The sequence below is a fragment of the Phodopus roborovskii genome, unplaced genomic scaffold, assembly GCF_943737965.1.
Source record: "Phodopus roborovskii unplaced genomic scaffold, PHOROB, whole genome shotgun sequence".
Taxonomy (NCBI): Eukaryota; Metazoa; Chordata; class Mammalia; order Rodentia; family Cricetidae; genus Phodopus; species Phodopus roborovskii.
In genome coordinates, this window is record NW_026126525.1 from 6,644,330 (window position 1) to 6,659,837 (window position 15,508).

Here is a 15,508-nt window from a genome sequence, read left to right on the forward strand (position 1 = left end):
TTTTCTAGAAAGAATTTTCAACCTTTTCCTACCGTGTGTGTGTGTGTGTGTGTGTGTGTGTGTACATATATACTTGTGATTTGTATATGTGCATGCATGTATGTGTGTGTCTGTGGGTATATTTTGACTTTTGTCATCAACTGTGACACTTGTAGCAGGGTACCTTTTTATCCTTTCTTGGCTGTGATTAGTGTTTTGGGCGTGGACTTGCATTGTGGACTTTGGGTTCATCACAGAGAACCACTCTTCCAGACACAGTAACCCTGGATGCTGGTGGTGAGTCACTGCTCAGGAACAGGACCTGGAAGTGTGTTATCTAGGTTGGCTTACCTAACAGTCTTTTAACATTCACTTCCTCTGCTGTGGCCGGGCTGCCAAATTTTCCAAGTTCCACTTACACTAGGAAAGCTTCATGATACTATTTGTAATAAAAGTGGGGACAGGAGAGATGGCTCAGTGGTTAAGAGCACTGACTGCTCTTCCAGAGAGCCCAGGTTCAATTCCCAGCACCCACATGGCAGCTCACAACTGTCTTTAACTCTAGTTCCAAGGGATAGGACACCCATGGCAAAACACCAATGCACATTTAAAAGAAAAAAGCCAACAAAATAAATATTTAAAAAAAGTGGATAGAGAAAACCACAACTGGTTAAAATGCATATAATAACTAATTATGAGGTGTCTATCTCCAACACCACAACCCAGGCATCTAAGGCTCAGGTGATATCCAGGGAGAGGGTTAGAAAGATATCAGGAGCCAGAGGACCAGGATCAGCTTTAAGACTATGTCTCCCAGAAACATAGTGAAGCTACCATGATAACTTAACAATGTGGCTACCCAAATTAGACTTGAACAATGACATCAAAAATAGACATGCTAATGTGGAAGGGAAAATCTCCTAGAGTCCCACCCCTAGACAAAGAACTAAAGATAATTATTGACTGCCAAGAGATGGGGAATTAGTTTCTTAGGGATGAACCCTTAATTGGCTACCCAACACCAACTGGCCAGCCCTGAAATTGTATTCATACAAGCAACAATAATGGACTAATCAGATTGTATGTATATATTTATACGTGTATGAGACCACTGTTTTGAGATGGAAGTTGGTACCTGTGAACGTGACTGAGCAACATGCTATCGATTATTATGGTAGTTGGTGCCTAGGAACATGATTCCAGCCTCATTTCACTTCAGATCTTTCCTTTTTATCTTTCTTCCTTTTCACCCAAACCACTGTGAGCTTGCAAGTCCAAATGAAGTACCAGTACTTCAGACTGTACCTCAAGTTCTGTCTGCTAGAGGAGTTGAGTAAGATAACTGCCCCATGTATATTTTGTGATGGACTGGAAGTCCTCAAATACGGAGGATTGTAAGACAGTGACTTATGATGCTCCTAAGGTTTATCTCTTTATTTGTTTAGAATTTCATAAATGTATGTTGATTATATTTATTCCCTTCCCCAACTTCTCCCAGGTCCTCCTCCTCCCACCTCCTTACCTACCTAAAAACAAACAAGCAAATATGGAGTCCAGTTTGTATTGGCCTGCTACTCCTGCATGTAGGACTTGCCCTGGAATGTGGTTGATGCACCTACTGTGTCAGTTACTCCATTGACATAAACCACCTTACCCTCCACACAGCAGAAATCAAATGCCGATCACTCCTTGGCTTGGGGTGGGGCTTTGTGCCCACCTCCCTCCAAGAATGTCTTTTTTAAAGAAAGTTCATCTTGAAAGTCTATTTTCCCACTTTTTTTTTTTTTCGTGGCACCTCCTAGGCAGTCGGCTGTGCGAAGATGAAGCTGAGTATCTCCTTCCCCGCCACCGGCTGCCAGAAGCTCATCGAAGTGGACGATGAGCGCAAGCTACGTACGTTCTATGAGAAGCACATGGCCACAAAAGTAGCTGCTGATGCTCTGGGTGAAGAGTGGAAGGGTTACGTGGTCCTAATCAGTGGTGGGAATGACAAACAAGGTTTTCCCCTGAAGCAAGGTATTTTGACCCATGGCAGAGTACGTCTGCTGTTAAGTAAGGGGCATTCTTGTTATAGACCAAGGAGAACTGGAGAGAGGAAGCACAAGTCTGTTTGAGGATACATTGTGGATGCCAATCTGAGCATTCTCAACTTGGTCATTGTAAAAAAAAGGAGAGAAGGATATTCCTGGACTGACAGATACCACTGTTCCTCGTCGGTTGGGACCTAAAAGAGCTAGCAGAATCTGAAAGCTTTTTAATCTCTCTAAAGAAGATGATGTCCGCCAATATGTCGTGAGAAAGCCTTTAAACAAAGAAGGTAAGAAGCCCAGGACCAAAGCACCCAAGATTCAGCGTTTTGTTACTCCAGGTGTTCTGCTCTGAAGAAACAATGTACAAAGAAAAACAAGGAGGAGGCTGCAGAATATGCTAAACTTTTGGCCAAGAGAATGAAGGAAGCCAAAGAAAAGCGCCAGGAACAGATCGCCAAAAGATGTAGGCTGTCCTCTCTGAGAGCTTCTATTTCCAAGTCAGAGTCTAGTCAAAAATAAGTCTTTAACGGTAACAAATAAATAATCATACATTGAGTCTCCTTAAAAAAAATTATTTTCCCTTTGTATAGAGTTGGGCTGTTGAAACCCACCAATTTTGTAAAATCATGAAGTCAGTGGGGCATGGTGGCACATGCCTATAAGCCTAACACTCAGAAGGCAAAGGTGGAAAATTGAGAGTTCAAGGCCAGCCTAGGTTTCAGAGTGAGAGCTTGCCTCCAAACAAACAAACAAACAAACGAAAAACAAAACCAACCCCCACCAAACCAAAACAAATAAAATCTGTCGCTGTGTGCACACCTATTGTCCTAGGGTGAAATGGAGGATTCTTTGCACCTAGGAGGTCAGACACAGTCTGAGCATAGAGCAAACTCCCATCTCTCAAAAATAGGATGACCACCCTCTCACCAGATACATAATCATGTTCACTGTAGAAAGCTCAGAAAACCTACAAGAAGAGTGGTCACCGGCAATCAGCAACAGCCACTTTCCCCAGGACAAATGTATGTGTGTTATCTTCCTACAAAAAATGAGACTGAAGGAGTTGGAGAGATGGCTCCGCAGTTCAGAGCATAAGCCATTTTGCCAAGGACCAGTTCCCACATGACGGTGTCTCAGAGTTGCCTGTGATTTCAGCCCTCTTCTGGCCTCATTGGGCACCACACTCATAAGCGCATAATGCCCCCAATTCCTACATGCGTGCACACACACACATACACATAGTTAAAAATGTTTTTAAAAAGTGAGACTGAGCGGTCAAGTGTGTTTTGAAACCAGTATTTTGTACTCAATATGTTATGACTGTATTATCATAATCAAAACTCAACACTTACTCATTTACCTGGATGCATGACATTTAATAATTGGAATAGTATAATCTAAGTATGACATTGTGGAGATCAAATACAGAACAGCACATTTAGTACTTTTAGTTAGATATGAAACTCAGCACATGTGAATTTTAATGATTATTTTTACTTGTTGAACAGAAATTTGAAGTCTGGGGTTAGTTTTTCTGTGTAATCTGTTATTTTAGTTTCTTTCTTTCTTCCTTCCTTCCTTCCTTCCTTTCTTTCTTTCTTTCTTTCTTTCTTTCTTTCTTTCTTTCTTTCTTTCTTTATGAGTCATCTCCTCACAGATGGTTAAGATAGTAGTAATTTAAATTAGCGAACCTTTTTCTGACTCAGTGCATGGGTTTTGGATAAAGCACACACAGGGTGATATGGGAGTTACGCTCTCTTGTCTCTTTGGAGAGCTGGTGAGGGCGGTTACCAAATAAGCTTACCCTGAGTAACTTCTGCATGCATGCTAATCTTTTTACACCCCTGGCAGCAGATGCCTGGCTGCTAGCTGCTCCTAGGAAGCCAACGTGCAGTGTGACTTCAGAATGAGGGTTCTTGCTGACACTGCCTAGTGATTCTGCTGCATAAAGAATGATGTCACTTTGAGGGGTCATACTAATGAGCAATTTATTTATTAGTAATAAGTAGAACATGTCATGCCAGTCTTCAAATTTATAAGTAAATTCAGCACAAGTTCCTTGTGGTCACTGTTTTTTTTTTCCCTAGGATTGCTAGGGAAGAGCTTAATTGTCCTTACTATGTGGCTAGAAACCAGGAGTAGACTGCCTGACTGTAACAAGTACCCAGATTCGGGTAAGAAAGTGAAAGACCTTAAATGCTGGAGTCTTTAAAGAATTGTTAAAATACGTATCTGCATGTCACTAGGATGTAGCTAATAGTACACAGCATGCACACACATAGAATCAAACACACAGGCACACACATGCGCGCGCGCGCACACACACATACACACACACACACACACACACACACACACAAACTCACATTCACAGGCTCCCTCCTCCCTCTGAGCTAGGTAGTGCAAGACATTATTGTGTTTGGCAGCTTAACTGTTTTTATTTTTTCTTTTCTTACTTAAATATTTGACTATGATTTTCATGAGAGTTGAGGCATTTTAACTCTGAGGATCCTCTGAGGGCTTCAACTGAGTGAGAGAAGTCTCAGTAAAGGGAAGAGTTTTCCTCAGAAGTTCACACTTCAGAATTTGGCTTAGAATGGTGTGGGTCTGTCTGAAACAGCATTGTTATTTTTCTTTTGTTAAAAGCCAGGGTTATAATGATCTGTTTTATTCATAATATTAGCTAGAGAAAATGCAAGGCTCTTGTTTCGGAAATCTGCTAGAGGAATCTGCTAGAGAGAGTGATTCCTTGGCTTATCCAGCAAGAATGCTGTCCCTGTTCCAGCTGATGTAGTCATAGAAAGGTCCTTGAAAGCTTCGGGCTCTGCTCGCTTTTTAAGCTGCTGGTGGAGGATTGCTGTAACCAACACCTACTCTGACCCTGCCTCACCAGATGGTATGATGGATAAAAAGACATATTAAACTAAGATTCCTCAAAGTCTGCTGGTGCTGTGAACATGTCTGGACCCCTCAGCAGCATGCAGCGCAGTAATGAGACAAGCAGCCACAGAGCCAACGGGACTGCTTAGGTGTTTCTACGGCAGTGTTTAGAGTTTAGTTTTTAAACCTGTCAAAATACAAATCTGCCTCCTGTAGTGCCGATTAGAAGGTTACATTTTAATTCATCAACTGAGTACATTTGTACTTACTGTATAGAAGAGTAGATTTTTAGGAGATGGGGGAGAATGGTGGTAACTACTTTGAATCTTGGTAGCTAATATGTTGAATTTGGTTCTGGAATTACATCTTCCTGGAAATGGAGTTTGGTTATGACTTGTCCTTGTTCCTGTGTGATTCAATGGAGTTTTCATTAGCAAAGCTGCTGCTTGCCCAGTGCAGCTGTTTAAAGCGATCCTTCATACTCCCTCTCTTTTGCAGGTCTCGGGGAATGCCGTGCCCCTCCTGTGAGCTGTCACTCTGCTGCTAGCATGTGTCAGTGAGGTCCTTAGGAGGTTAAGAGGTGGCTTAGGGAGGTCTATGCAGACACACTACTAAGTTCATCATTGCATCCTCATATTTCAGCCAGTGTGACTCCCCACATCATTTCCAAAGACACTGCCATTCCTGTTACCCCCTTGGCTCTTGCATTTCTGTTTCATGCCTATGCCATGTTCCTACTGTAACTAATTACTAACCCCATCGAGGCTCTATTATTTTCTGTAGACACAAAGGAGACATTATTTCTCTGTTCTCTTCAATGGTAAGCCACTGCGTCTATTTGTTACTGATTATGAACATTTGATGTGAACCCCGGAGCATGCCAAAATGAAAAAGGGATGTCCTCCAATTCATGTTAATTTTATGTTTTGGAGATAGTGCCTGGCTGGTCTCTTATGCATAGATCCTCTTGTCCCCGTCCCCACACCCAGCCCCTTCAGCTTTAGTGAACAGTGTAGCATCATGCCGGGCACATGGAAGCTGCTGAAAGATGTGTGTTAAGCTGTCAGAATAATACTGAGCTTTGTGTAGCACTTATGACATGGTGGGTACTTAAGTGCTGTATGTATACTTAATGCATCAAACTCACTTAACTAAAGAAAAAAAGAAATTATCTCTCCGTGCCCAGACATTATTCTGGTCTGGACACTTACACTAATTTTTGAAGTTAATAGAAAATATTTACTAAATGTAGCTTCCTATCACCAAAAAATTTCATTGTCACAAGACAAATTTTGCAATCTAAAGATACAAGGGAACAAATTTGTTTCTTTCTCTCTTTTCCTTGTATTTGATGTTTGGAAGTTTTTATTGTAACCTGAAGTCGTTGAATGGTAATGGCATTTTCTTACTCAGGTTTGAAAATGGATCTTACAGTTTTACAAACAAACAAACAAACAAATGCATAATAGTAAAGTCCTGAGAGAAAAGTTTGTGATGTGTCATAGGGTTCTTTCTCCCTGGGAACTCTTGCAGGCAGAAATGACGATTGAGAATATTGTATAAAGAACTGGAGAGGAGAACGGTAGAAACATGGATGAGAGAGGTGGTTCTCACCTACACTGGACCTGCAGGACCGTGATGGAGTGCAGGCGTCTGAGGGAACCACCAGGAAAAACCCTCCTCCCCCTGTGCCAGAACGCCATGAACACCAAGGCTGCCAAGACCAAGGGCTCCCATCCTCCCCTCTTCCCTCAGAACCACGTGCAACCCCGCTACAGCCAGAGGGATCTGCGAACATCTCTTAATTCTGTGCCACTCACTGTACCAGAAATTTAGTCTATAAATTTGTTCTGATCCCAACCCTGGCAGCTCTTTGCGGTGAGCATTGGTAAATGCAGAGACTCAAAACTGGTCAAAGGTCAGGAAGCGTAAAGGGAAGATGGAACAGAAAGAGAAGAAATGGCAGACGATGGGGAGGGGGCTGCAAACTGCCGTCTTCTGGAGCTACCATGATTGTTCACACTCATATATTCACAGAAGCTATGCTTTCCTGCGCATGATCCAGTCGATCAGCTTCCCAGTATGGATGAGGGAAAGGCTCACAAAGGCTCACCCATAGCCGAGGGGATATTGGCAGCCGATGTCTGCCGGGAGAGGGAGAGTCATTTTTCTTTGGGTGTGTGGCCAGTGGACCACTGTGAAACAGTAGACAGCCCTTCACGCATGTACAGATAGGTTGCACTAATTTAGTTCAGTGGGGTTCGTTTTAAAGCAGGGGAACATGATGGCTGGGAGGAGGATGTATGGAGGAGTGTTCTGGAGGAGTTGGAGGTGAGGCTTGCATGTGATCAAATACATTGTATATATGTATGAAATTCTCAGAGAATAAATACAAAGTATTACATAAAAAGTATATCTGTTCACATTTATGAATGCCATGACTGCTTCTTTTACGAGCTTTAGGATCTGGATAAATGTTTGCTGAGTTCAATAAAAGTGGTTTACAAGAAGAACAAAAACTATCTATAGTATAGTCTCCATGAACACACCCTCCTTCGCTGTCTAGGGACATTTCACTGCAGGTGTTCCCCCTAAAGGATAACTGGCTCTGGCTCTTTCTCCTGTTAGCATAAGCCTCGACCATGATTTCAATGCATTTTCCAAAATGAAAATACTGTTATGCCTTCTTTCTCATTACAACAGTAAAGATAGCAGCACATTCAACCACTTTGAAGTTCATTAAGTACATAATGAAAATTCTTTATATAGTTTCATTTCTAAGAAATTAATGTGTTTAACTCTTTTGTCCATTGCTCTAAATACCTACTTCTGTTCCGTTCACTTGGCATAGTCATAGCTTATTTCAAGGTTTTTCACTATGACTGAATATTCAAGAACATTTGTCCAGTTTTTTTGCTACAAACCACATTCCAGTGAGTATCGTCCCACATAGAGCTTTACCAATGTGTCTGTTTTGAGAAGCCTCTCAGAGTGGGACCCCTGGATCAGAGGCTATGAATGAAGCCAAGTCATTTTAAAAATTGCTTTGATTTTCACAGTGGCATTTGAATGTTCCCAGCTCACAACACTCGGGATGGGATGTTGCCATCCAGCAAGGCACTTGCCAGGGCCATCACCACAATAGTACTTTACTTTCTGTGTTTTAGTTTGCATTTCTTTCATTTCCGTGGGAACATGTCTCAGTGTTTGTTGGTTGTATTTCCTTTGGTGGATTAGGCTGTAATAACATAATTACTAACAATCAGCATAAATGATAATAACACCCTAGTTGTATGTATGAACACTATATGTTATGGAGTACTCATTTACCTGCTATTCAACTAAATGTTAACAGTTTGTAAATTTAAAATTTTTAGTTTGGGGACATTTCCAACTTATAGTAAACCATTGCTGTTTTATTTTATTTTATTTTGTTTTTTTTTTTTTTAATGTAGTGACTCCTTCTTTCCATTAAGGCTTTATAGTTTTCCTACACAATGTATTTGTGTGTGCGTGGGTACAGGTGCGTGTGTGTGTGTGTGTGTGTGTGTGTGTGTGTGCACATGTACATGGAGGCCAAAGGCAACCTCTTCAAGCATGTTGAGACCGTGCTTTTGTTGAGATGGCGTCTCTCACTGGCTTCGAACTTGCCAAAACCCCCAGGGGTCATCTTGTCTCTATTTCCTTGGCTCTGAGCTTGCAGATTCAGCTTTAAACAGTTTTAAAAAATACTTTTTATTAATTTTGCAAAAAGTCCACACATGCATAAAATGTATTGTGATCATATCCACCTCAGTCCTCCCCCTAACTCCTCCCAGATCCATCCCTTACCTCCACCTCCTCTCAGCTTCATGTCATCTTCTCAGTTAAGTGAAAACTCATCATTGCAGTTCTTGCTGCTAACTACTCATGTACAAACACAAAATATTACATTTAAAAAGGCCCTGTACACATTTATGAATACTATGACAGTGCCTTTTATTTGTCTCAGTTCAGGATCTTTGATTCAGAACCTAATAAAGCTCCTTAGCCAGGGTTGGGAGCTTGTGAATCCCTCCCCACTTCATTCTGAAACTTTGACTGGCTTGATTTTGTACAGGTCTTAATCATGCAGCCATAGCTGCTTGAGTTCACGAGTATAGCAGTCCGGTCATGTCCAGGAGACAGTTTCATTACGGTCCTTACAGCGTCTGGCTTTTACAATCTTTCTGTGCACTCTTCTGAGATGGTCCCTGAGCCTTGGGGTAGGGGCTGGGATATAGATGTCCCATTTGTGGCTGAATACTCTGCAGAGGCTTATTTTCTGCAACTTTGGACAGTTGTGAGTTTCTTTATTAACTGTCATCTAGTGGATAAAGAAGCTTTTCAGATGTGGCCTGGGAGGTAATAATCTGTGGCACAGAGATAAGAATTTAGAGAATAATCTGAATCTCTGTCCGTTCAGCAAATTAACAGTAGCATACTGCTGTGAGCTCCCCAGCCATGGGCTCTTGGACATACTTATAGCACCATACATGTTTTTCCTCCTGTAGAGTGAGTCTTAAATCCAGGCAGAAGGTGTTTTGTTACCTGTTATAACATTAATGCTACTCCCATGGGCATATCTTGCCATTCTCTCTCTCTCTCTCTCTCTCTCTCTCTCTCTCTCTCTCTCTCTCTCTTTCTGTATGCATGTGCATATGTGATGGAGTGCTTACAGAGGTCAGGGGACAACGTTTTAGAATTGTTTCTCTCCTCTAATGTGTATGTTTCAGATATTGAACTTATGTCATTAGGCTTGGTGGCAAACACTTCATTTTTTTTTATTCTTTGAGAAAAATCATAAATGCATATTATGTATTTTGATCATTCTCACCCTCTTCTTCCCAACTCCCTCTCTCATTTCCTCTCTTTTTCATCCACCAAGTTCCTATTTGTGCTGGTTAAATGCTCATAGATTTGGGGTCACCCACTGGAGCATGGTTGACCTACCCTAAAGAATTCTAATTCCTTTTGAGAAAAGCTGTATGAACTCCTACTGCTAGATAAACTCTATAAAATATGCACATATGCACATATGTATATTGAAAGAGGTTTTATGGATTTACCCTACAACTAAGAGGGATATCCCCAAAGAGACACCCTATGCTAGCCAATAAAGACCCAAGGACTATGCTAGCCAATAAAGACCCAAGGACTGGGAATTAGGACTTTATAAAATCTGGGCAAATGCTTTACTACTGAATTATACCTCTAGTCCAGTGGTTCTCAACCTATGGGCCACAACTCCTTGGTGGGAAGTCAAATGGTCTTCTCACAGGAGTTGCTTAAGAGAATCTGAAAGCACAGATACTTATAATTCATAACAGTAGTAAAATTACTGTTATGAAGTAGCAACTAAAATAGTTTTATTGTTGGGGTCAGCACAGCATGAAGAACTGTGTTAAAGGGTTGCAGCCTTAGAAAGGTTGAAAACTACTGTTCTTGTCTGTCTTTGCTTAATCCTACTTGCTTACCTTACATGATATTTTGTTGAATTATAGTCCCTAATATGTTATTTACCATTTAATTGTTTTATTCTTAGATAAGATTATACCCTTTTTCTCCCTGCCTGTGTCAGGTTTTTTCCTTTCTCTCTCTCTCTCTTTCTTTCTTTCCTTCTCTTTTCTTTTCTTTTCTTTTCTTTTCTTTTCTTTTCTTTTTCTTCTTCTTCTTCTTCTTCTTCTTCTTCTTCTTCTTCTTCTTCTTCTTCTTCTTCTTCTTCTTCTTTTCTTTTTGGTACTGCCTTTGCTAACTCTTCATATTTGGGCTGTATTTGCTTTCCTACAATTAATTAGGTTGTTTCTATTTCTTTGTGCTTTGGAACTAAATCCACTTATTCAATATGAGATTGAATATGTGTAAGAATTCACTTGTAAAATGTTGGCAGAGAACACAGGCATTGTGGTAAATAAGACAAGTGTAAGAAGAAACGCAGCATGGATTTTTTTTTTACTCTCTGCCAATGCCTGCTCTCCTTTGTAAGTTAATTTCCCTTCTCAAGTGAATAATAACAAGGACCTTTGTATCTTTGAGATTAATCAGTATCTTAAACTGGAATTGTCCTGGTTCAATAATTACATTTGCTGCTCCAACAGTTCAGATTTGATGGTCTGTTGACATTAGTGGTTCCTGAAAAGCCTGATGATTTATTATCATGCTCCTATTCTGCCCAAATGACAAATCCACTTATTTTTTTCCTTTGTTGGCATCTTGTTAGGAGTGTTTCACTGTAGTAGAAACATAATGCCTTCTTCCACTAGAAAATCAGGGTGCAGCGCTGAGAACACTGGGCTAGTTTGAAGACAGATAGGTCTGACTTTTTAAGCCAATTATGCTACATATTAACTGTCTAAATTTCCAGGTCTTCATTTCCTCATCTGTAAAGTGGGGCTAGGGATAAGGCTTCAGCTATTGGCTGTGTGAGTAAATGAAAAATTTCTTTTAAAATGCTGAGTAAAGGTTCTAGCATATAATAAATGACAGTCACTTTCAGTGGTTCATAGTCATTGCCTCTTTATTATATCAGTGATGTCACAGTGTAGTTAGACGTCAAAGTCAACATTTGCCAAAAAGTTAACCACTAACCAATTAACCAACAATAGCATGTTTCCATGAAATTTTACACATGCATTCACAATGGAAACAGCATAAAGGCATGGGATACTCCCCCCCAAAGTTATTGATCAAGGAGGGCCCAGAGATCTCTAAAACACAGTCTGTTGCTTTTGCCCTTGACTACCCATCATTACATGGTGAGATGCTGTTACTGAAGACACCACATGCTTTGACTGAAGGACATAGAGAAAGCAATCTCAAACTGACCAGGAAACATCCTCCCTCATGACTGGGTTTCACAGTGATGGAAGGTCTCTGTGGATAAGACACCAGTGGTCCAGTAATAAACCCTATATGCTGTAAAAATGTCCTGCCAGGAAAGATATACTCCCTGGTATAATGGTGGCATGAGTGTTATGGGGTAGCTAACTAGTTTCTGATTGGATTTGAGTCCTGCTTCACAGAGAGAATTTCATGCCTACTACCATAATCCTGGTCAAAAGCCCATGGCTGGGAAGCCATTGTAATTTTTCATTTCATTTTATTATTATTAATTATGTTTTTGATTTTTCAAGACAGGGTTTCTCTGTGTAACTTTTAGACCAGACTGGCTTCGAACTCACAGAGATCCGCCTGCCTCTGCCTCCCAAGGGCTGGGATTAAAGTTGTGTGCGCCATCACCATGTGGCTGTAGCCATTGTAATTTTTGCTAAGAGATCATACACTGTTCTATTCTCTGCCTTGGTCAGAGACACTTCTTTGTTTGTTTGTTTGTGTCTTCAATGACTAACAGTTAGCATGGACGTGCACACTTGGTCCAAGCACTGAGAAGAGGTTGAGTGCCCAGCCCTAAGTGGGGGCATCTTTACCACCTTTATCCAGGCTCAGGGAATGCTGTAGAAGAGGAAGCAGAAGGAGCTGCAGATGAGGAAGAGTGAAGACAATTTCTGTCTTCTGGAAATAATGTCGGCAACAGCGACTGGATTTAGTGGGTTATCCAAAAATGAGAAAAACCAACCAACAACAACCCATTAGGGCAGGGCATGTTGTGGATATGGGGGGAGGGTTGGAGGGGAGAAATGGGGTGGATATGATCATATTTTATTGTATGAAATTCTCACAAAAAATTATAAAACATAGCATATCTTTGTCCTCTTGAATAATCCTCAAGAATTCCTTCTTAACAGTCCTTCCCCAAGCCTGTTCCTAGGCAACTGTTGCTCTGATTTTTATCATCACAGATTAGATTTGTCTTTCCTGTGTTTCATATGAATGGGATGATGGAATAGGCTGCCTTTGGTGCAGGTTCCTTCCCCTAAATGTGCTGTTTCAGTCTATGTTATTGTGTAGACTCATAGGGTTTTTGTCTGTTTGTTTGTTGTTGTTTTTGCATGTATCTCTCTCTCTCTGTATGTGTATGTAGTTTATGTGTATTTGTGAGCATGCATGTAGTGAGGTGCAGGTGCACATGGACATGTTATTTTCATATGGAGGCCAGAGGTTGATGTAAGCCTTCCAAAATTACTGTCCGTCTTATCTTCTGAGATGGATCACTCACTGAACAGAAAGCTTGTTGATTGCCTAGGCTACAGATCCACCTATCTCCACCTTCTTAGCTCTGTGATTAAAGTGATTAGAGTGTTTGGTCATGTCTGGCTTTTGTGCAGATGACAGAGATTGGGCCTCAAGTTCATGCTGGCACAGCTGCCTTTATTGATTGAGCCAAATCCATAGCCTTTGACCATACTTGAAAAAAAATTTGAATGTGTGTTGTTTTCAGTTTGAAGTTGTTATGAGTAAAGTTACTAGAAACATCTATGTGAAAAGGACTTTAAAAGTTGATAACAGTGTGGTGGTGCACACTGTTAACCCCAGCATTCTGGAGGCAGGATCACATGGGTCTCTGTGAGCTGGAGGCCAGCCTGGTCTACACAGCATTTCCAGGCCAGATAGAACTATACAGTGAGACCCTGTGTGAGCAACAGTATGGACAACAAAACACGAGCATCAAACCAACAGGACCTGGAGATGAAAATGTGTGTGTGTTTTCTCAGGGAGACATTCAGGAGAGGGATCCCTGAGCTGTGTGGGAAGTAGACGTTGGACTTTGTAAGCCATCATCCAACAATGTATCCAAGTGTCTAATTTGTATTATATTTACATTCTCACCCATATTTAATACTGCCAGCTTTTAATTTTAGCCACTTGAGTAGAGATGTGCTAGTGTTCCATGTTGATTTACTGCATTTTTTTTCTGATGATTGCCCATTTTAAGTGGGGTTTTGACCACCTTCTTCATGCATGAGCTGTAACAGTCATTCAGCAGGCATGCTGTTGATGTCTGTAATATCAGCACCTGCCAGGTGAATGGAGGACCAGGCTTCAAGGTCGCTTTCAGCTCTATAGTGAGCTGAAGCAAGCAACGATATTTTAGGTATTGCAGATGTGCCCTGTGTTTGTAGGTGCTTACTCTGAATCAATGAAGCATTCCTTCCTGGGGAGGAAAGGGGGCTCCTGAGACCCAGGAAGCTCATGCCTATGACAGATTCACAGGGCCTGGAGGTTCTATTTCCAACTTTGCTCTTTCTTTTCTAGTCTATATGCATTTTCTTTCACTTTTCCCCCTTTCCCAGCCACAGCTTCTCTCAAGATGTTGAAAAAGAGTGGAGAGAGAAGACATCGTTATTTGTAATTTTAGGGGAGAAATCCAATTTTATTATTAAAGTGGAAGGAGGTATAATTGTTTTTTATTTTAGAAGAGTAATTAAAACTATAGCTTTTGAAAAAAATACCAGTTGAAACCCTGTTCTAGTCCTAGTTTGCTAACAGTTTTTCAGATATGAATGGATTTTTATTTTTTTAATTAAATAAATTTTCTGTGTTTGCCGAGGTGCCCATACCCTAAGTTCCTTGTATATTAATATAGTACATTGTGTTGATTTATTTTCTTATGTTTAACCCTTTGTTTTTGAAACAAACCCAGTTGGCTCATGACATTTTATTTTAGTTTTACATATTGCCAGATTTAATTCTTCATAAAGTGACCCATTGTTCGTTGGGTGGAGACACATACCCTTGCTGGCAGTGTTAGTTCTATTGAACTAACACTGTTGTGATGCAGGGTGTGAGGCAGTATGGTATCTTCTCTACAGGTGAGGTTGGAGCCACAGGACAAGGGGTGATCTGGTCTGTTGTCATAGTATTGAGCGACACTAAACCCAAGCTTCCTGTTTTTTTTTTTTATTTCATTTTTTGTAAGTGTGGTAAGTTCATACTGAATATAATATATATATATATATATATAATGTCAGGAGTATTTTCCTCCTTTGCCAGTTGATGCTGTCAGTTGCTATTGCTGCTTTTGTGCCGTGCTGTGGATGCTTGATAAATGGACTTCAATTACTCTGCCTTCCTTGAGAGCTGACAAATCCAATAGCCCAGATATTTTATGTGAGATCTACAATCTAACATCAAGGCCTTCCTTCCCAACAGAATTTAAGTAATGAAAACAAACAGGGGTGGGGGAATGAAAACGTGCTGAGCCCAGTTCTTCGGAGAAGTCGGCTTTGAGTGACGACCCGAGGGTTATGCTTACGGTACCTCTGAGGGTTGTTCCGCGGTGTGTTACCTGCTGCGTAACTGTAAAGTGGCCTTTATGACTCTCATTTGATTTCTCACAGTAGAGTTTCTCTCAGGTTCTGGTAAATGATAAAGGTCTAGCTGCAGCCTCCAGGACAAATGTGCCAGGAACAACTATCAATATACAGAACAAACCTCTTATCTCAGTGTGGCATGCTCGCCTAGAGTCCCGGCACCCAGGGATGGTGAGGCAGGATTGCTGTGACTTTGAGGCCAGTGTGGGCCGCACAGTGAGACTCTATTCCAAATTGCTCTTATATTCACATTAAATGTGTTCAGTCCTCCTTTTAGGTACCATGGGCCTTTCTGCAGGGCCTTCAGCTTCTAGTGCTCTGTGCTGTGTATGGAAAGTGATGACAATTCCAAACCAGGGACGTTCTGTAGGCATCTTGTGATCAGAGATT

At 41.0% G+C, this 15,508-nt stretch overlaps 1 pseudogene; it reads left to right on the plus strand.

The window, feature by feature from the left end:
* The first annotated feature begins 1,779 nt into the window (after positions 1-1,779).
* LOC127232415 (40S ribosomal protein S6-like) lies at positions 1,780-2,543 on the plus strand (annotated as a pseudogene).
* Positions 2,544-15,508: the final 12,965 nt, after the last annotated feature.